This window comes from Acomys russatus, chromosome 12 (assembly GCF_903995435.1).
Source record: "Acomys russatus chromosome 12, mAcoRus1.1, whole genome shotgun sequence".
Taxonomy (NCBI): Eukaryota; Metazoa; Chordata; class Mammalia; order Rodentia; family Muridae; genus Acomys; species Acomys russatus.
Window position 1 is genome coordinate 39,677,160 of NC_067148.1, and position 20,495 is coordinate 39,697,654.

Genomic DNA, 20,495 nt, shown 5'->3' on the forward strand with positions numbered 1-20,495 from the left:
GACTCTGCTGTCCTCCCAGGGACTCAATGAAGACAGTCTGTGGTTTGAGGCTGACATCCTCCTGCTCCATTTGTCTTTACTATGAAGCCTCTCACACACAGACTCCTAGCCTCTGGCCGCCAGATTCTCTCCTTGTACAACCCCAAATCCCACTTCAGGAAGACAATCTGGTGTCCTGTACTCTTCCTGATTAATGCTGGGATGGGGCAGAGGCTGCCAAGGACTCAGCTCTATTCCCAGCTTCTTTCGGAAAACCACCAGACTGGCTGGTGGAGGCAAATGGTACCCAGTACCTTGAACCCAGGCACCTCCGTCATCATCATCATGTCTGTCTGTAGCTTGGGAAGATGCCTCCTAAACATCCCCTACCTTAAGAGCTCACCCATCTCATCCCACTGCCTGATTTCTCAGCGGTCTCCATAGTGTTTGCAACCTACATCCCAACCAAAATGAGCAAGATCATCCAACTTGTTTGTTTTTATTTTTCTGGACAGGGTTTCTCTGTGTAGCTCTGGCTGTCCTAGAACTCTCTCTGTAGACCAGGCTGGCCTAGAACTCAGAGATCTGCCTGCCACTGCCTGGGATTAAAGGGGTGACCAGCCCACTGACCAGCCCAAATATTGTTCAGTAAGTTCTTTCCTCCACCTTCTCTCCACACTCAGGTAACAGTGGGAGAATGTCCTGCTAAAATGAAGGACAACTTGTACTCAGTGGCCCCAACTAGGCTACTGATGGCTTAGATCTGCAGTGTGCAAATTTAGACTCTTGTCAGACTCCTCCTCACAGCTGACAGACGCACAGGTGTCTGAGCCCACTCCGAGTTTCGGAGTGGGTGGGGGGATGGTGTGGAGCAGCTGAAGCAGATGCCTGGGAAGCAAACTTTGAAAGGTTCTATCAGCCATTTCTGAGGACATACCTTTCACAGTCCACAGAGTAACCATAGGAAGATACGTGTGACAGAAAAGGGGGCCCCAGGATCCCTAAATGTTTTTTCCTATCAAATGACTTGCTCCTCGACATCTTTTTTTCCAACATAGACAGTAGCTCTGTGGAGAGTTAATCAGCCACTGGAGCAGACAGAGAAGGTGAGGAGAAACCCAAAGCAGAACCTGGGCTTTGTCAGGACTCTGTGACTAGCCTGCTAATTGATTTCAGGAAAGTGACAGACTCTCTGATATCAGCTGAAAATTCCCGTGAACCCCATCTTACCACATGAAGATAACTAAGAAGATAAAGAAAATGACCTTTGGAAGGGGTTTCTCAAAGTGTGAGGCTTACTCTTGTTTTGTTTCTGACTGACTATTGTATCTTGTATCAAACAGGACATTGCAAGCTTGACCCCCAGAATCAGTTTCAGGATATGCCCCTCCCACCTTCCTTGACAGTTTTGTCAGAATAGAAAGGATGACACTCTTGCTCCCAGCATTTAGGGACCAACATTGAGGCCGCACTGTGTGACTTGGCAGGTGGTTTGGATGGCAGGAAGGGCAGAGTAGGGACCCTCTAAGCAAGGCTAGCTCTGTGACACAAGCAGGCAGCTATGGTGGCAGTCTTCAGGAACCAGCAGACATCAGCTTACAGTTTGCAATCCTAGGACAGGAGTCTTATCCTTAGCTATAATGAGACCCTCCTGATCAATTTCAGACCCCGTTTATCTGCTGGGCTGGGTGCCAGGTGTCAGTCTGACAAGCAGCAGGAAGCAGGCTTTGCAGCCACGTGAAGACGCTGGAGTCCTGTCTCAGTGAGACAGGAGCTAGAGGTGAGCAGAGGCAGATCTGGCTAATGTGGGCTGAGGTGGGTGGCAGGCCAGCCTAGTGAGCTGCTCACTCTTCCACTTGACTATGGGACACTCCTCCCCCCAAAGAGGCAGAGTCTGTTTTCCCACCTTTGTCTGTGGCCTCGACATGAGACCTAATGAGACCGACCACATATACAGCTGTGAGTGGTGCCGGTGCTTGGTGGCTCAAAGGAGACCCTGTGTGCAGATCTGCAAGTCCAGCCCCTGATCTAGTTGGCAAAGAAAAGATTCCTCCAAAATTTTAAGATGCTGCTGTTCTAGACTTTTGAAAACGAGAGGGTGGGAGGGGACAGTTCTTAATTCAATGTCACGGATCTGAGCCCTCTAGCTTCTAGAGAAAGGCCTCAGTGTGTTACTCGGGGTCACAAAAACACAACTTGATACAGACAGAGAGCTGACTTCCCCTTTTGAAAAATGAGGAAACCACAGACCATCACCAGCAGAGACAGCAGCCACAGCTTTGTCTGGACTCCATGGAAAGAGATTAGTCAACCCAGAGTGACTTTGGTAGCTCAGAGCCGTGAAGAAATCTCCGTGCTGTGGTCCCAAGCACAGAGGGTCAGGAACCCCATGTGCAAACAGCAGCACTCCAAGGCAGAAGGGGCCTCTGGTTGATGACTTTTACCGAAGGCACGAGCCTTGTGGAGTCACAAGAAGAAAGGGGCCATGTCATCAGTTAAAAATAAGGACAAACAAGGGATGGGGTAACCATTGAGATGTAACAAGAATACATTAATAAAAATTTTTTAAAAAAGGACAAAGCAGTCAGGGATGGGGGAAGGATGAATCTCACGAGTTCATTATTTTTATTTTTATTTATTATATATATATATATATATATATATATATATATATATATATATATATATTTTTTTTTTTTTTTTTTTTTTTTTGGTTTTTTGAGACAGGGTTTCTCTGTGTAGCCTTGGCTGTCCTGGACTCGCTTTGTAGACCAGGCTGGCCTCAAACTCACAGAGATTCACCTGCCTCTGCCTCCCGAGTGCTGGGATTAAAGACGTGCATCACCACGCCCGGCTGGGAGTTCATTATTTTTCATGTCAGTGGTTCATACATCTAATGACAAGTAAAACAAAAGCCACAATATAACCTGGTAGTGCGATACGAAGTCAACGTCCACTAGGTTCTGGCCACCACCTTGCAGATGAGAAGTTAGTTAGTGACGAGATGCAGTTAGCCTTGGCTCAGGAGATGTGGCTCAGTTGGCAGAATGCTTGCCTAGCATGTGCAAGACCCTGGGTTCTAGTCCCAGCGCTGCATAAAACGGGCATGATAGCACACTTGTGTAAACCCATTGACAGGGAGAGAGAGGCAGGAGGACAGGAAGGTCAAGGTTGCCTGGGCTGCAAAGCAAGTTTGAGGTCAGCCTAGGATTCTTGAAATTCTATTTCAAAAAACATAATCCAAAAAAAAATTTATTTTTACATAGGGACAGGCCTGGGTTGAGGGAAGAAGAGAAGGCGAGGGTGCTGCCAGGGCATGGTGGAAGCTGCGTGACGGTACTGAGTCCTTAGTGGGCTCTCCACGCATGCCTGGTGCTGACAGACGGACACTCATGTCCACGTGCAGGGCAGGCAGGAAGGCTGTGTTTAGCATCTGTAGCTAGAACGCGCTGTGAGGAAAGTCACAAGGGCCCGTGATGAAGGGAAGAGACAAAGACAACAGATGCCGGACAGGAATGAATTCTAAGAGGCCAGAGGCAGAAAAGTCACCCTGCTTCCTGCTAGGAGAAGCTGCTCCCCAGGGAAGGGAAGGAAACAAGCTCAGGAGAAGCTGCTATTGAGGGCCAGAGGTTGGCTGTGCATTTATTTCTTCAATTAGGAGACGGGGTGGGGGGGGAGGGGTGGGGGGAGGGGGAAGGCACACTTCAGGCTCATCCTCTGCTTAGTGTGTCACCCACAAGGCTCAGTGTTTAGATGTGTGTAGCAACCCTGCCCCTGGGGCTTGCAATCCCCGGACCGAGTGACGCAGCTTCCTGCCTCTGCTTCACATTCCAGGGGCTGGAAAAGCACTTTTTCCCTTTTCTTTTTTTAAGAGAGAGAAAGGGGAGAGCCGGGATGTAGCAAAGCAAGGACACCATCCAAATTGATCGTGGAGACACTTCCCTCGAGCTTCTGGAAAAATCTGTAGCATTCACACAAGGGAAGTCTTGAAGGAGAGGCCTGGGGTTTGTAACCAGGCGATATGTGGAAGGCAGATATCTTAGTTTCCTTTCATGATGCCGTAATAAAATGCACTGACACCTTTAAGGAAGACGAGAGTTTATTTCAGCTCACAGTTACACATGAGTCCACCCTTGTAGGGAAGTCAAGGAAACAGAGTGTGAGGAGGTTGGTCCGATCTTATCCATGATCAGGAGCAGAGAGCAATGAACACATGCTTGCCTGCACTCAGCTCACCTTTCCCACCCTGACACACTCCTGGACCACTGCCTAGAGAGTGGTGCCGCCCACAGTGGTTGGATCCTCCCACCTCAATTAACATAATCAGGACAATCATACCTGAAGTGCCAACAAATCAACCTGATCTAGATGAGCCCTCACTGAGACTCTATATTAATTAACCATCACAGCAGAGAGGCCTGGAGGCCCACCTGGCTTTGAATACTGGGGTCCGCATCCTTGATCCTTACCCAAACTGACAATCTTTTCACCTTCTTGGGGTCATCTGTGTTGAAGATTAACTGGCCTAGATTGTTATCAGTACTTTCCTATTTTTAAAAATAGGTTACTGATGTATCTTTTTTTTTTAATTTAAGTAAGTAATTTATTCAGAGTACATCTCAAATGTTATCCCCTCACTTGTATCTTCCTGTTCTCCCCTCCATCCCTCTTTCACCTTATTCCCCTCCTCTAGGTCTGTGACAGAAGGGGACCTCCTCCCCCACCATATGATCACAGCCCAGACCCAGAAAGATATATATGTTATACTCATTTATAATTGGACACTAGCCCAACAGGGATGTCCCCTGAAAGTCTTCATTTAGCAGGAGATTGGGATAGATGCTGGGGCTTCCTATTGGGACTCCAGGGGAGAGGTATAGGAGAATGGGGAAATAGAAAGATCCAGAGGGTCCTAAAAACCTACAAGAAGACCATTAAGGTTGACAGATCTGGGCCCAGGGTGGTCTGATCCAACTACTGTTCCTTCCAAGGACAATGCATGCAGTTAAACCTAGAACCCCTATTCAGATCTAGCCAATGAACAGCACATTCTCCGCTGTTGTGTGGAAAGTGGGGACTGACTCTGACATGAACGCTGGTGCCCCCTATTTGACCACTTCCCCTTGGTGGGGAGGCCTGGTGACACTCAGAGGAAGGGTAAGCAGGCTACCAGGATGAGACCTGATAGGCTGTTATCAGTACTTTCAAACATCCCAAGGATAAAATTCAGTCTTGTCCTCCCACGCCCCCCCCCCCAGCCCCTGCTGGTTACCTCATCCTTCTGCTCCATTTCTTTGATGGTAATATTTAAAGTCTATGCCCAACTAGGAAAATTGCCCTGTGAAGTCATGTCACTGCCCCCTGATGACCTGAAACATACAGATGAGACCTACATCAAGAGGCAGCCTGGCCTCACCAGTGTTGTATCTTGCAGGTCGGAGACTGAGTTCTGTCCAGGATGCTCATGAGAGACTGTTGCTTCCCACCTCTGTATCTCCCCTTCCTGAAGTTTTTGTCTCCCTTGGTCCTTTCACTCCTCTCTCATTCCTCCCCGTCCCTTTCCCACTCCTTCCCATCCCCCCCCTCCTCCTCTTCCCCCTCTTCCTCCTCTTCCTCCTCCTCTTCCCCCTCCTCCTCTTCTTCCTCCTCTTCCCCCTCCTCCTCCCCGCTTTCCCTGTCTCCCTCACCATGCTGTAAGCTACTGAAATATCATCTCCCACTTTATCAGTTGATTCTTTTACAACATTTTTTTTTCATAGAAATATTTGATCTGAGAACATCTGTTTCAGTCTGGAACATATTTTCCCCCCAGTACTTGACTTTGCACTTCCTATAGCTGTCAGCTCAGCTCGTCTTGCAGAATCTGTGACATAACTCCATTATTACCCAGCAAACATCAATTGTGCTCCCGGCTGGAGCTGTGTCACTCTTCACATAGAGCATGCGGCTGCCTCCCTCACTGACAGATGTCTTTATTGCAATGGTGGCCTGGTTATGCCGATACTGCAGGTAAGGCTGTTCACTGTCACTTCAGAAACAGAACTGATACTGCAAGCGGCTTCTGAGGTGTCACCACCGGTCAGGCTAGCTTTTGAAGATTCAACATGTTAAGATGTAAATTTCAGAAACACCCCTACTACACCTGGTGACAGATGACACAACTGGCATGGAGGAAGATGGATGACACCCTTGTGAAGGGCTGTCGCACTGTCCCTCTATGATCTTCTGGTCTCCCAAATTTCTGTCCAGAGGGGGCCTTCTCCTTGCATTAATTCGGTCATTAATCTACTTTTTGCTAGGATGGGGTTACCACGAGACACTGGCTGGAGTGCTGCAGACCCTCAGCTTAGCTGAACTACTCCGAGTGTTCCTGTACCTACACCGTGCTCTGTGGTCAGAACACCCTGACCTCCTTATGTCCGTGGTGTTGGCAATCTAGGACTTGTAAAACAAAACACAAACATTATCTCTTTCTCCATCCCTCTCCCACCCCACCTTCTAAAATCTGTTCAGTTTGAGATCCAGTAAGCCTTCCCTAAAGTCTCTTAAGGGGAAAAAAAAAAGTTGGCTGTTATTTGAGACCTAGTCTTCCTGTATAGCCCAAGCTACATAATGGTATCGAGTTCACTGTGTAACCCAAGCTTTTGACAGTCCTCCAGCCTCAGTCTTTCAAGGACTGAGATTACAAGTGTCAGTCACTGTGCCTGGTCCCTCAAGAAAGTTCTGAGCCTCCCATATGGCCTAAGTGCTTTTTGAACAATAAAGGTAATGTCTAAGTAGTATTGTCTACAGTTGCCACTGTAGGGGCACTCAGATTAGAGTTCCTGTCAGTGTTCCTTTCAGAGTAGACAACGAATAGGAGTGATGGAGGTTGGGGGTGGGGGCGCGTGGAGTCCCTGACTGTGCCAGGACCTAGTAAAACCAGTTATTCTGGGAGGACTGGGTGATAAACAGGACACCACACATGTTTAATGTTGGCACTTGGTCTCTGTAGATCTAAAGTCTCATTACTTCACTGATGCGTCCCCCACAACAGATCAGAGGCTTTTCTTTACACATCAAACTGTGGCCTATTCTGTGCTTATTATGCACACTGAGGAATAAAAGACTTTGATCACATCTATGACTGCGGTTTCTGCCCCCAAAAGGGTGAGTCCTGTCCCAGGGCTGACCCTACATAGATTACGAGCAGCATCCCAAAGGATGAAAAGAAAGCAATCCTTCAAACATATCTCAGGCAATCCACCTCTTTTTCTGAGTCTCCTCCCTCCTCGCTCCCCCTTCCTCCTCCCCTCCATAGACTCAGAAGGAAAGTCATATATAGGATTATTGAAGGCAGAGGGCAAGTTCTCCCTCCTAATACATCCGAGGTTTTGAGCAAGTGCCACAGAGTGGTGAAGCCACAGAAGACTGACCTCCAAAGTGAAATCTCACACGCCTGTTAAAAATGGCCAATCTTGGGTCTGGAGAGAGGGATCAGTGCTTAAGAGCACTTGCTGCCATGCAGAGGATCTGAGTTCGGTTCCCAGTACCCCATGGCAGCTCAAGAGCACCTGTAACTCCAGCCCTAGGGGGACCCCATGCCCTCTTCTGGACTCCTCAGACGCCTGCACTCACAGGCACATGCCCACATACACAAAAGAAGCCTACAGCATTTGGTCTAACCTCTAGCAACCAAAGCAGTATGTGGAATCGACTGTATACTCTGCTTACTGCTGTGGATTTGTCTGCAAACACCAGGGTCCGCAGAGCACGGGTCCTCATGAAGCAAGAAGGAAATCCCATTCAACACGAATCAGTAGGCAGTGTTTGTTCCAACTTCCAGAGTCTGACACAGGGCAGTTTGTTTTAGCCCTATTTAAGTAAAGTGTAATTTGGAAAAAGTTTCCTGGTGTTCGTTGTTTGTTTTGTTGGTTTTTTGAGACAGGGTTTCTCTGTATATCCTTGGCTGTCCTGGACTCGCTTTGTAGACCAGGCTGGCCTTGAACTCACAGGGATCCACCTGCCTCTGCCTCCTGAGTGCTGGGATTATAGGTGTGCATACGGCTGCGCCTGGCTCTTGATTATGATTTCTTTAAAAGTCCCTCTCCATTAGAAGTAAATTTGTACAAAACCTTGATATTTGGTTTTTCTTTTAAGGTTTTTAAAAATGTGACCTACTGAGGTGGCTTCTCAGGTGAGGGCACTTGAGGTGCAAACACGGTGATCTGAGTTTGTTCCTTAGAACCTATGGAAAGGTGGAAGGAGAGAGCCAAATTCAGGGTTGTCCTCTCACCTTCACATCACAACATGGCATGTGTGCTTGTACAAGTGCGTGCATGAGCACACACTCACATACACACACACTCTCACACACACAAGAGAGAGCTAGAGACAGACAGACAGAAACAGGAAAAATCATGAAAAAAAAAATAAAGTTTAAAGTAAAGTAGGACAAAAGTGATACAGCATTAGAAAAATTGTGATTGTTGAAACTGAAACTGACTAAAAGGACATACGGGTTTTTATCTTTTCTGCCTGTTTGGTAGGAGCGGGGATTGAACCATGCATGCTCTGCAAGTTCCTTCCCAGTAGCTGTATCTCCAGCCCTATCTGTTCCGGCTTTGAGACATCTCTAAATACCACCACACAGAGAAAAGAAAAAGAAGCAAGGTCCTCTGCTTACAGTGGCGAGGCTGACTGTGACCGCATCCCTGACCAAGCTTCGGGCCTCCTTCCCTCCATCCCTGCTGCCATTGTGGGGTTCCCTCTGGCTCCTAAACGGGGAGTGTGTCAGCCTCTATGGTACGGACGTGGACATTTTCTGAGTCTCCTTTCTGTGAAAGATGCTGGTTTTCACTAATTCTTCATGCCTGCCAGGTCCTGATGGTGTCTGTTCCTCAGAAGCCCTGAGCTCCCTCCCTGGTGTGGTGAGGGGTAGGCCTTAAGACACGGAGCCTGGTGGGAGAGTCTTGGGTGGAAGGACGGTGCTGCCTTCAGAAGGATCTCAGTCTCTTTCTAGTTTCCACTTTGGGATGTCATAGTCTACACACAAGTGCGCACACACACACACACACACACACACACACACACACACACACACACATACATGTACATGTGATGTGACACAGCCACCCGGGGGACCCTCCCTAGAGCTGAGCCACTTTCAACTCCATGCCATAAGCCTCCAGAATGTGAGCTAAAAGCCACAGTCTAGACATTGGACATCCCCGGAGGCCCTGTGGTAAAGGCTTGGTCCCCCAAACAGTGCTTTGGGGAGATAAAGGGGAGGGTTGAACCTTGAGAGGTGGTGTGTGTGTGTGTGTGTGTGTGTGTGTGTGTGTGTGTGTGTGTGTGTGTGTGTGTGTACTGAGACCCTGTCCTGAAAAGAGAATCTAAAACCTCAGCTGACCAACTCCCCTTCCTCTCCCTTCTTCCCGTCCCTCCTTTCCCTCCTCCCCCTCCACTCTCCCTTTTCTTTTTCTCATCTTTCTCTGCTTCCCACCTTTAAGCAAGTGTTTCACTCCACTACCCTCTTCTGCCATGGCACCTTGCCCAAAGTGTTATGGACAGGACCATCAAGATTGTGAGTCCAAAGGCATCACTGTCATTTATAACTTCACCATCTCCAGTACTTTGGTATCATGGCAGAAAGCTGACATGTTATATAAGCCTCCTTTCATTATAAAGTTAACCTGCTCCGGATGTTTTCGGGGAGTAACACAAATGAACAAATACACCGACTGATCAGGATATTTAAAATAGAGAAATTTATTCTATTAGAATTCTGTAAGAATTCTATTTAACTGTAATAGTTTCTTAGTAGCAGAAGAGACAGAGGAGAGTTAGAGGTTTAAAACCTCAGATACCACCCAGAATTAATAAAGAAAGACAGGTAGATTTTTGTTAGACTTAAGCTAGGGACCATTCAAGTCACACTTACTGTAGTGTCTCCTTTTCTCTCCATTCTTATTACAGCTGCAGTAAAAATAAATGACTGCACACCACTGTGGATGTCTGGGGTGGGTGGTCTGAAATGCTCACTTCCCCAAAGTAAGTTTACCAAGCACTCACAAAAATAGAGGTTAAAGGTGGCACATCCTGTACGGTGAACACTCCTTGACTAAAAGGGCTAATAGGCCACCAGAGAACTGGCCTTCTCATACTGGTCACTCATCAGCCGCATGGCATGGGGCCTGTCTGAAACATCTAGGAGGACTTCCCCTCCCCCACCTTGGTTTGTGACCCTGAACTCTCCGTAGGATTCCACCTTGCCTGTCTGTCCATGGCCTTTCCACCCCAGGGCTTCCTCGACAGTTGAGACTGTACTGTTCTCAGGCCACCTTGAGTTGTGACATTGTATTTGTTTCTCGGTTTCTTGCTTCCCAAGGCCAAGAGCAAAGTGCAGATCATGTTCAAGACCCTAACAGTGAGACTGGCAGCCTTCACCTGTTTGTCACTGAGAGTGTGGGATAAATCTCTAAGGATTATTCTTGAGTACTCAGTAGCATCCACTGCATCTTCATTCCTGTCAGCTGAGTGACAGGCATTTAGGTAAAAAAAAACTTTCTGAATTAATATCCTATAAAGTTTGAATGAATATTTTAAACTGTAAGTCAGTAGGGCCGGTTTGGTGAACAGTTGAGGAGCTGTGCTCCAGACGTTTTGTTTTCGAAAGATCTCGTACCTGTGGATGACATGTAGATTTAGTAAGCCATCATCCTGAGCTTTCCTGTCACACGGGTGTCTTACACTGGGCGGGGACTGGAGAGCATCAATTTCCCTCCCAAATTCTCAGGAGCCCCACAGTGGGGTTCAAAATACTGGTAAGTTCTGATGTACCCAGTTAAACCAGACTCTTTGCTGAGGGACTCGCCTGGGCTTTAATTTGGAAACATTTAAGCACAGAATACTCCATCTCTCAACACGGTTGGCTGAGGCATACCTCTTTCTTCCCTGCTCCTCACAAATGTGGTATGTTCTGGTACAACTTTCCCCTCAGCACACTGCAGAAGACTATGCTTGAGAGCACAGCTTTGCACAGCGTTGAAGGCATGCTTTTTATTATCTGCTGAGCCAAGCACTCAGACCCCCACCTCATCACAGGGGCTCACGGCAGGTGTCGGCTAACCCCATTCAGCCTCTCCCAGCCTTCCACCGAGACACCCAGCAAGGCACGTGCATAATTGCTAAATTGCAACTGCACCAGAAGCTAAGAATATCAATGATTGCCTGGCCACAGTATGGGAGGGCCTTGTGCCAAGAGCAGATACAGATAGACTGTGGGATTCATTCGCTGGGACGGCAGTGCTGAGATCAGACTTAAGGAGCCAGCCCCATGACCCAGGGACTCAGCAGGTGCCAAGGAGAAGCTGGGTGGTGTGCTTTAAGCCAGGTGGGATTGCACAGAGAGGCCAAGAAGACCGTATCAATCTCCTCACCTGGCCAAGAGCCCTGCTGATCCATATGCCTTAGACACTGCCATCAACTCCTGGTGACCCAGCCACTCTCGTGTCTGGAAGGCTAGAAGAACCCCCACACCAGCTGACTCCTGTTGATGCCAGAAGCACAACCATTAGTCTGCCTTCAGATCTGAGGACCAACAGTGAGACCGCAGAGTTGTGCCAGAACAGCAGCCATGAGCCCTTCGCTCACCAAAAACCTGAGGCAACAACTGCTGGAAATCTAAAGGAAACTTGCTATCTTAACACTTGAGCGCCCTAAAGCAGCTTTGGTTAAGAAGGAGTCTCACTCTTCACAGGAACTCAGGGTGTGGCTCTAGACCTTCCTTGATGTCTCTGATGTGCTGACACTATAGAATGCCAGACACTGCACTTGAAATGATTGAAATCATTGCTTAAGTGGGAAAAGAAAAAGAAAAAGAAAAAAAGACATGAAAACTATGGCGCCCACATGCTAATTTCCTAAAAAAAATTTTTTTGAACCCATCACCACCAGTGACTCTGTAAGGGAAATCATAGGTGGTTAAATTTGTTTCTTCTCATTCTGTGTTTCTTAAATTCAGAGCAATCTATATGGTAGTTACACAATACACAAATAACATCTCCCAGAACATGTCACTGCATGCTGGCTGGCACAGGATTCCAGTGGACTAGTGACTTTCTGAGAATCAGTGGCCGTATCACCCTAGTCACTAGAGCAGATGTGATCTCAGGTGTGTTCTCCTCAGGTAACGTCTGCTCAGATGTGATTAGCAGGTGTGTTCTGCTTGAGTGTGAGCTGTTCAAAAGTCTGCTCAGGTGTGATCTGTTCAAGTGAGGTCTGCTCAGGTGTGATTTGCTCAGGTGTATGCTCTGGTGTCATCTGTTCAGGTATGTTCTGCTCAGGTGTGATCTGTTCAGGAGTGGTCTGCCTAAGTATGTTCTGTTCAGGTGTGATCTACTCAGATGTGATTTGTTTGGGTGTGGTCTGCTCAGGTGTGATCTGCTCTGGAATGGTCTGTTCAGGTGTGATCTGCTCAAGTGTATGCTCTGGTGTCATCTGTTCAGGTATTTCTGCTCAGGTGTGATCTATTCAGCTGTGGTCTGCCAAGTATATCCTGCTCAGGTGTGATCTACTCAGATGTGATTTGTTTGGGTGTGGTCTGCTCAGGTGTGGTCTTCTCAGGTGTGGTCTTCTCAGGTGAAGTCTGCTAGGAATATCCTGTTAGGGGTGGACCACTCAGGTATATCCTACTTGTCCCTCAAGGGCCCATCTCCTGATCAGTGCTTGCTGGAGTCCTCATCAGTGCAGAATTTTGAATACTTTTCCCTCATAGCAAATCAGGCAAAACATTTCTCTTCTTCCTAAAATTATATCTGGATTAAACCCATTTGGTGTGTGAGCATTCACAAACAACTGACCTTTCTTTGGACACTCTAGTGGGTGAACTTTTGAAGGTTTCCGGGGCTATTTCTGGAGAGCCCGGCCTCCTCCACCATCTCTAGAATTCAGGAAAAGACACAATAGTGAGTGAGGAAAAGGTCGTCCTCATGTCCCCATGCTTCACTCCACCAACTCAGTGAGGTGTTAGTTGAGCAGGAGGCCTTCCAGACGGAGGGGCATCTGAAGGGCATCTGAAGTTCAAAGACGAGGCGACTGAAGCCAGAGCAACATGGGGTAGGACAAGCTGGCGTGGGAGGCCTAGAACCTGTCAAGCAGGATCTTGGAGGCTTGTGGAGAACTCGGGGCTCTGACTGAAGCACGGTGAGAAGTCACTGAAACTCACAAGCAAAGCTGCTGCAACTAGATCAGAAGGAATTTTAGAAACTATCAACATGGCTAAAGAGGGGTAGTACACAGCTGTGGAGGGTACCAATGCCCTCTAGAGTTCAGGTGGCCAGAGAGGAGAGTGGGCGTGGGAAAGAGGAAAAGGACACAGTGTTTCCTGGCTGGGAGAGACTTAATCCTCGTGCACATCGGACTAAGTCTGGAGACCTGAGCAGATCCTGGCCCTTTGCTCAGGCCCGAGACATGGGGGCACCTTTGCCTCTTTTCCTAGCTTCCCAGATCAGTGAGTCAGTTGGCTCTGATTCCAAAAGGGCTTTTACTTTAAAAACAAAAAATGCATTGTGCCAATGGCCTTAAATGTGATGGTGTCATCTTTAGTTGTCCAAGAGAACAGGGTAGTTTCTAGGACTCTGGTGGTCCTAGGCTCCCAGGAAAGGACTTAAAAGAGCCAGGGTGTACCCAGGGGTCTTTGATGTCACGTGCATATGGCTTGTCCACTCTGTAGCTCAGTCTCCAGCTTCCAGCCCACAGGGGTCTGGCTGTGATTATGAAACAGAAACCTGGGCCAGTGGACCCCCGCTGAGGGAGCTCCTCTTTAGAGCCAGGCTGATTATAGGTCCAGGGATTAAATGATGCGGTCCGCCTCCCCCCGCCCCCATGTGACATTCTCATAGACCCAGCCTTGTGACTCTGTGACTCCTGCCATTTTCTACACTGTCAGTGGGAGCTTGCAATGCCTAGTTGTGGTTAGTCATGGTTGTGTACAGTAAGTCGTCTGAGCTAGGACCGCCCACCTCCTGGCCCACATCTTTGCCTGTCTTTGATGGACGCTGTGCTGAGTTTGTTTGTGCCAGGCTTGGGCTTCAACAGTATGAACCCAAGGGAGGAATTTATCCTTCCTCGACTAAACTAAGAATATGAACTCTCTGTTGGTTTACAAGCACAGGCCTCCGACCACCAATTTAGCAGAACAGCAGGAAGTGCCTGAGTAAGAGGAACCTCAGCCAATGAGGTGCGAGCAAAACAAGCATGTGACCAGACCCGAGCATTCTGGATCCCTGTGGGCTGTGACTCAAGATAGAGAACTTGGATGGGATGGTCCATCTGAGACTGGAAAAATGAGGGAGGAGTGACCATCCCTCTGAGAGCAGATGACAGCTGCTCTGTAGGAAAACTGTCGCCGTGACTGAGGTCCGTTGACCTTTAGGGGTACTTTGGCTGCTGTCGGTTGACCAACCTTTGTGGGTACTTTGGCCACTCCAGAGGTTTCATAGAAAGGCAGCTTCATGGAATGACCCCCTCAGGTGGAGGATAAGACCCTGATCCGAGCAGCAAGGTCAGAGAGAAGCCATTTATAACCCTCTTTTCCTCACTCCCTGGCCATTTGGGCTGCCTGCTCCTCTGAGAAGGCAAGGCCTCAGCTGTTCACCCCCGCACAGGTGAATGCGGACAAGGGCTGTGTGCGCATGCGTGTTCAGAGATCTGGCATTAGGAAGCCGCATGGCTGCATGTGCAAGCCCTTTTCCTTCCTCTTGCTCTCCAGCACTCTACCTTGCATTAGCTCTAACCCCACTCCTTGTTCCAAATGAAGGATGTAATGGATTACCCCTTCCCTCCCCTGACACACTCGACAAGCAGTGTTGGGATTCCCCTTCCTGTAGCTGCTTAGATGGGCCCCTGTGCCAATCACTGCAGAGTGAGAGAAATGCCTACAGGCTTAGAGTAGAGCAGCAAGGCTCTATGAGTTGCCTAGACTCTCGCTCTGGTCAAAGAACTGAGGCCCTGTGATCTCCTCAGGGTATCCCTCCCAGAGGGATCAAAGTCATAACACAGAACCCACACAAGCACCTTGTGACCAGTGTGTACATGGGGACCCACTCCCAAAAGAATCTGCTGTCCCCCACCCACCCCCACCACCCACCCCGCGCCATAAATTCTTAACAGTTTCTTTAAGAAGGAGTCCACTATTTTCCTTTCTGCTCTAAGCCCTGCAAGTTGTCTGGCCGGTCCCAGAATTCAAACCAAGGTAAGGACTTTTCCCCTTGAGCTGCGCTGTGCATGTTCCACCCTCCCGATCTGCTGGCTGAGCGCGAGGGAAGCCAAACCCACATGCCATCGTGGCTGTAAGCATCGCTCGAAGCTGAAGCCAGAGCCCTCAGCAGCTTTCCCAGCTGGGAAGGCCTGATGAATGACATCCCCAGCCGCCCTGCTTGCCTGCTTGCACTCCTGAGTGCTGCTGTTTTTTTTTTCTCTATTCCTGGGCCACTGAGTGGTTCTCCTACCTGGATTCAAGCAGCTTGTGGCTGAGTCACTCAAAGGTCACAGAGCCTGGATGGGAGAAAAGGTTAGGAAGGCTGAGAAATGTTAGGAAAAGTGCAGCAGGCAAAGAGCTTCAGAAACATCTTCAAGCCTAAATCAGAAACCAAAGGTCTCCTCCACTGCATCCCCCATCCCTCCCCTGGAGACTACAGCAATGTGCATCTTTTGTTGTTGTTGGGGTCGAGGGTGTTGTTTTGTTTTGTTTTTGTTTTTTGTTTTGTTTTTTTTTTTTGGTTTTTCAAGACAGGATTTCTCTGTGTAGCGTTAGGCTGTCCTGGACTCGTTTTGTAGAACAAGCTGGCCTTGAACTCACACAGCGATCCACCTGCCTCTGCCTCCCAAGTACTGGGATTAAAGGAGTGTGCACCACCACCCGGCCAACATGTGCATCCTAAGGACACATCAATCAAGGGAAGTTAGTTTCTGTTCACCCCAATGACAGAACTTCATAACCACAGCAGTGAGTGTGCAGCACAGTGCTGGGGAAAGGATGTCTTGGGATCAGGGTTTGGCATAAAGGATGGTATCTAGTTTCCTTGTGAGTATGTTTGTAATTTTGTGTGTTTGTATGTGTGTGTACGTGTGTGCATGTACACAGATGCACACACAGGTGTGGGTAAATGTGCCTGAAGGCTAAAAGTCAGCCTCAGGTGTTGTCTGTTCTGTGCCATTCATGATGATTTTGTAATTGTTGTTTTTAAGTTTCTTCTCTTTTTCTTTCCTTCTTTCTTTCTTTTTTAATGATCCATGTTTAGAAAACAGCAATTTTATAATGTCTCCCTTTCAGTTTATGCTTAATTTGCTTAACTTTCTGGGGACTAAGATAATGGGGGGGGGCAGGGAATATCAGATAAAACCATATGTCCATTCAATTCAGATTAAAACTTCCACAGACATGCGCCCACGTGTTCTCTTGTTTTAGGTACAACACCTTCTAGAACAATGATTCCCAACCTTCCTAATGCTGTGACCCTTTCATACAGTTCCCCATGGTTGTGGTGACCCCCCCCCCCAACCGTACAATTATTTCCCCTGCTACTTCAGAACTGTAATTTCGCGGCTGTTATGGATCATAGTGTAAATATTTTTGGAGACAGGGGTTGCCAAAGGGGTCGCAACCCACAAGTTGAAAACCACTGTTCTAGAAGGTCCAAGGTCCCATATGGAAAATGCTTTCTCAACAGGGAATGAGCAGGTTGAACGACACAGAGGGTGGGAGTGGAGATAGAGTCTTCTGTGCACTCTCGGCCCTCGGAGAGACCAAGTTCATGAAGGCAATCACTAGCCAGGCCATGACCCCTTCCCTTGAAGAGCTACTCTGAATTCCTCTTTGCAACCAAAGGAAAATTAAAGCAAGAAAAATGTCATCTGCCACCCACCCATCCCCTTCCCTCCCAACTCTGTTACGCTACTGGAATTGTCTTTTCCAGACACATTTGATGAGCATGGAACCTCAGACTCATCCGTCATCATGATGTCTCACTCCCCTGAAGTGTCCCACTTTCCAGAGTGGCCTGTTGACATGAGATTAGGGGCTTCCCCTCCCGAGTTACCACCACTTATTTCTTCCTGCTCTCACTTGGGAGAAGGAGGCCTCCTGCCCCACCTGCCTGCTAATGGCTCAGGAGCTGTTCTCAATCAATCTCAGGGCCTGCCTCGGCAGTGACTGCTTTTAGATTGTTCTGTACAGCTGCCTGCTGACTAGATGGAATTTGGATAAAGATCAGGGAGGGAGGGAGGGAGAGAGGGAGGGAAGGAGGGAGAGCAGTGTGTTCTGGGTGTGCACAGGGGACAGGGCTGTGAGGCAGTTGATGACTGACTGGGCCTGTCCTCAACAAAGCCACAAGCACCACATCTGTTCCACAGAACAGCTTAGGCACTTGGTCACTGACCCTTCCCCTCATCCCCAAAGGCTTCCCTCCCTTGGTGACTCTCTCTCTCTCTCTCTCTCTCTCTCTCTCTCTCTCTCTCTCTCTCTCTCTCAGGAGCAGCCATCCAGGAACACTTGGCTTATGTTTTGTTTTGTTTGTGTATTTGAGTCAGGATCTGACAACCAATGGCAAGCTGGCCTGGAGTGCATGCCCCCACTGGCCCAGCTTGGCAGCACTGGGATTAGAGGCTGGCACTGCCACGCCCATCTTAACTCCCCCCCCCCTCCGCTCCCATCCTAACCCCCACCCAGCCCCTCTTGAGTGAAAGAAAGGGTTAAATACCAAAATGAGGAGCAGGAAGGAAGATTCTCCAAGGGGGCCCTAGGCCTGATGGAATGTGTAGCCTCCAGCCTTGGTCCTTCAGTCTTTCCTGTTTTCACACCCCTGCCCCAGGGCTTTCCTTAGTAACCTGTCAAGTGCCTTGGCCAGCTGTATCAGAGAAAACAAAGGAAAGGCATGGGGACCTAACTTTGTCTAGTTTATATCATCTCCCTTCCAAAGCCTTGTTGGTATGGAGTCTGATCTCTCTCACTGGTGCGCTCTCTCTCTCTCTCTCTCTCTCTCTCTCTCTCTCTCTCTCTCTCTCTCCCTTCCTCCCTCCATCCCTCCTTCCCCTTTCCCCCCTCCCTCCCCCTCCCCTCCTCCCTTCCTTCCTTCTTCTTTTCTTTCTTAATTCTATTTGTTTGTTTATAAGTCTGACTTTTCAATTGGGCGTGGCAAGCTTGACCTGTCTGAAAGCATGATTAGGCAGAGCAGGCTACAGCATATACTACCTGAGACCCTCCACATGGCTTATGTGACGGAAATCCCGTAGGCCTGTCACAACACCCTGACTCCTGACAGAGGCCAGGCAGATATGTTAGTGAAGCGATTCCTCCTTCTTCAATGGAAAGGGAGACAGGTCCTGCCGGGATGTGTGGGAGAAAGAATCCATCTGCCAAGCAAGGAAATGTGGTGGCCCCAGAAGCAGTTCCTCCAGCCACATGCTCAGTCATTACACCTTAAAAACAGCAGGACATGATGGGGACATCCCAGACTGGTCACCAAGGTCACACATCTATTCTCAGATATGCAGACTAGCAGCTCAGTCAATCAAGTAATTCTTACCTGGCACTGATTAACTCACAAAAAAGTGTGTGTGTGTGTGTGTGTGTGTGTGTGTGTGTCCCTGGATTCCCACAACTCTCGTGGGCTTCTTGGCATATAGAACTACTGAGGAAGTTGTTTTTCATTCAGCCAGATGTAATACCTCATAGCTGTAATCCCAGCACTGAAAGGACTGAGACAGGAGGACTGCTGTGAGTTCAAGACCAGCTTGGAACCCACTGTAAGATCCAACTTTGAAACAAAATATTCCCTTACTTTTCTTGATCGGTGTGTGTGTGTGTCCTTTTGTTAGCTTTCCACTACTATAACAGATGCCTAGGACAAGGTCAACTTATAAAGAGAAAAGGTTATTTAGGCTCAACAGCTCTGGAGATTTCAGGCTTTGGAGCCTATAGTGAATCAAACAGCATGGTAAGGAGTATGTAACTCCATGAGTCCAGAAAGAAAAAGAAGGGAAGAGACCAGGGACCTGCTATCTCTTTTGAGGTAGCACCCCCAATGATCTAAAAGCCTCCTGCTCTGCCATCTCCTAACAGATCTCCCAGTTGTAACACAGTCTGGGACCAACCATTCAACACATGGGACTTGGGGAACATCTACCCAGACCATACTAGTTCCTAAAACAAGACATTACTTAGGAAAACTGTAGTAGACACAAACTGTGTTGATGAATTTAAAATAATAATAATAACAACAACAGCAACAATAATAATAATAAATAACAACAACAACAATAATAATAATGGCCCTGTCTCAGATAGTAACATATCACTCCAAGCAGAATATGCAGAGCCCTCTTGGGGTCACAGCCTGGCTTCAGCTGCTCATGAGGGTTTGTAACATCCCTTGTAGGAGAGTCAGGAACAAAATCTTGAATGGACACCAGCACCCTGGAGACCAGCATTCTTTTCAACTTCTCTCCAGGAATTAGACACTCTTTTCTTTGTGGGACCAGTACTGGGGATTGAACCTAGGGCATCATGTATGCGAAGCAAGCACTGTCCCATTGAGCCACAGCTCCTGTCCTGGAGAATTGGATTTTTCCTGCCTCATTTTTGCATGCTATAAATGCACCCACCCTTGCATTTATGACGTCTTGGTGTCACAGTTCAAATGGCCTGTGGCAATTACTTGGGGCCTCAAGCTTTGGGCTCGGAACTGCCAGGAGAAGATAGCATGTCTGGGATTTGATCAGGAGCTGCTGTCTGAACCTAGCAACTGAGTCACAAGAGGCTGAGTCACAAGACCTGTGACCCTCTCAGTGGGGGACCTGTGGGAGCAGGTCTGTGGGAAGGAGGCAGATTGAAAAGTCATCCAGTGGATCTAGAGGCCCTCTAGAAAAGACACGATCAGTAATAAGTCCTCGACAGACTTAGGAAGCTGGCTCACAGTTTCAGAGGTTTAGACCAATACCATCATGGTGGGGAACATGGCTGTATGCACCTGGTGTGGGTTGTTTTGTTTTGTTTTATTTTAAGATAGAATTTTTCTCTGTAGCCTTGGCTGGCCTCCAACTCACAGAGATCCACCTGCCTCTGTCTCCCTGAGTGCTTGGATTACAGGCGTGTATCACAATGCCTGGCTCGGTGTGGGGTTTTGAAACCCCAAAGCCTACCTCTAGTGGCATGCTTCCTCCAACAAGACCACACCTCCTAAACCTTCTGATCCTTCTCAAACAGTTCCACTCCCTGGCGACTAAGCATTCAAATATGAGCCTTTGGGAGCCATTTTTATTTAATCCACGACACCATTTCCCATAAGCCCCATCCTGGGCATCAAGATTCCAGTACCCCCAAATCACAGCATGCTATGTCCTTCTCATATGCAAAATGCATCCAGTCCAGGAGTAGCTCCAAGGTCTTAACTTGTCCTAGGATCCATTCAAAAGTCCCAGATCCAGGGGCGCATCTGGCTGAGAATCTGTGAACTAAAACAAGAGGTATTAACTTC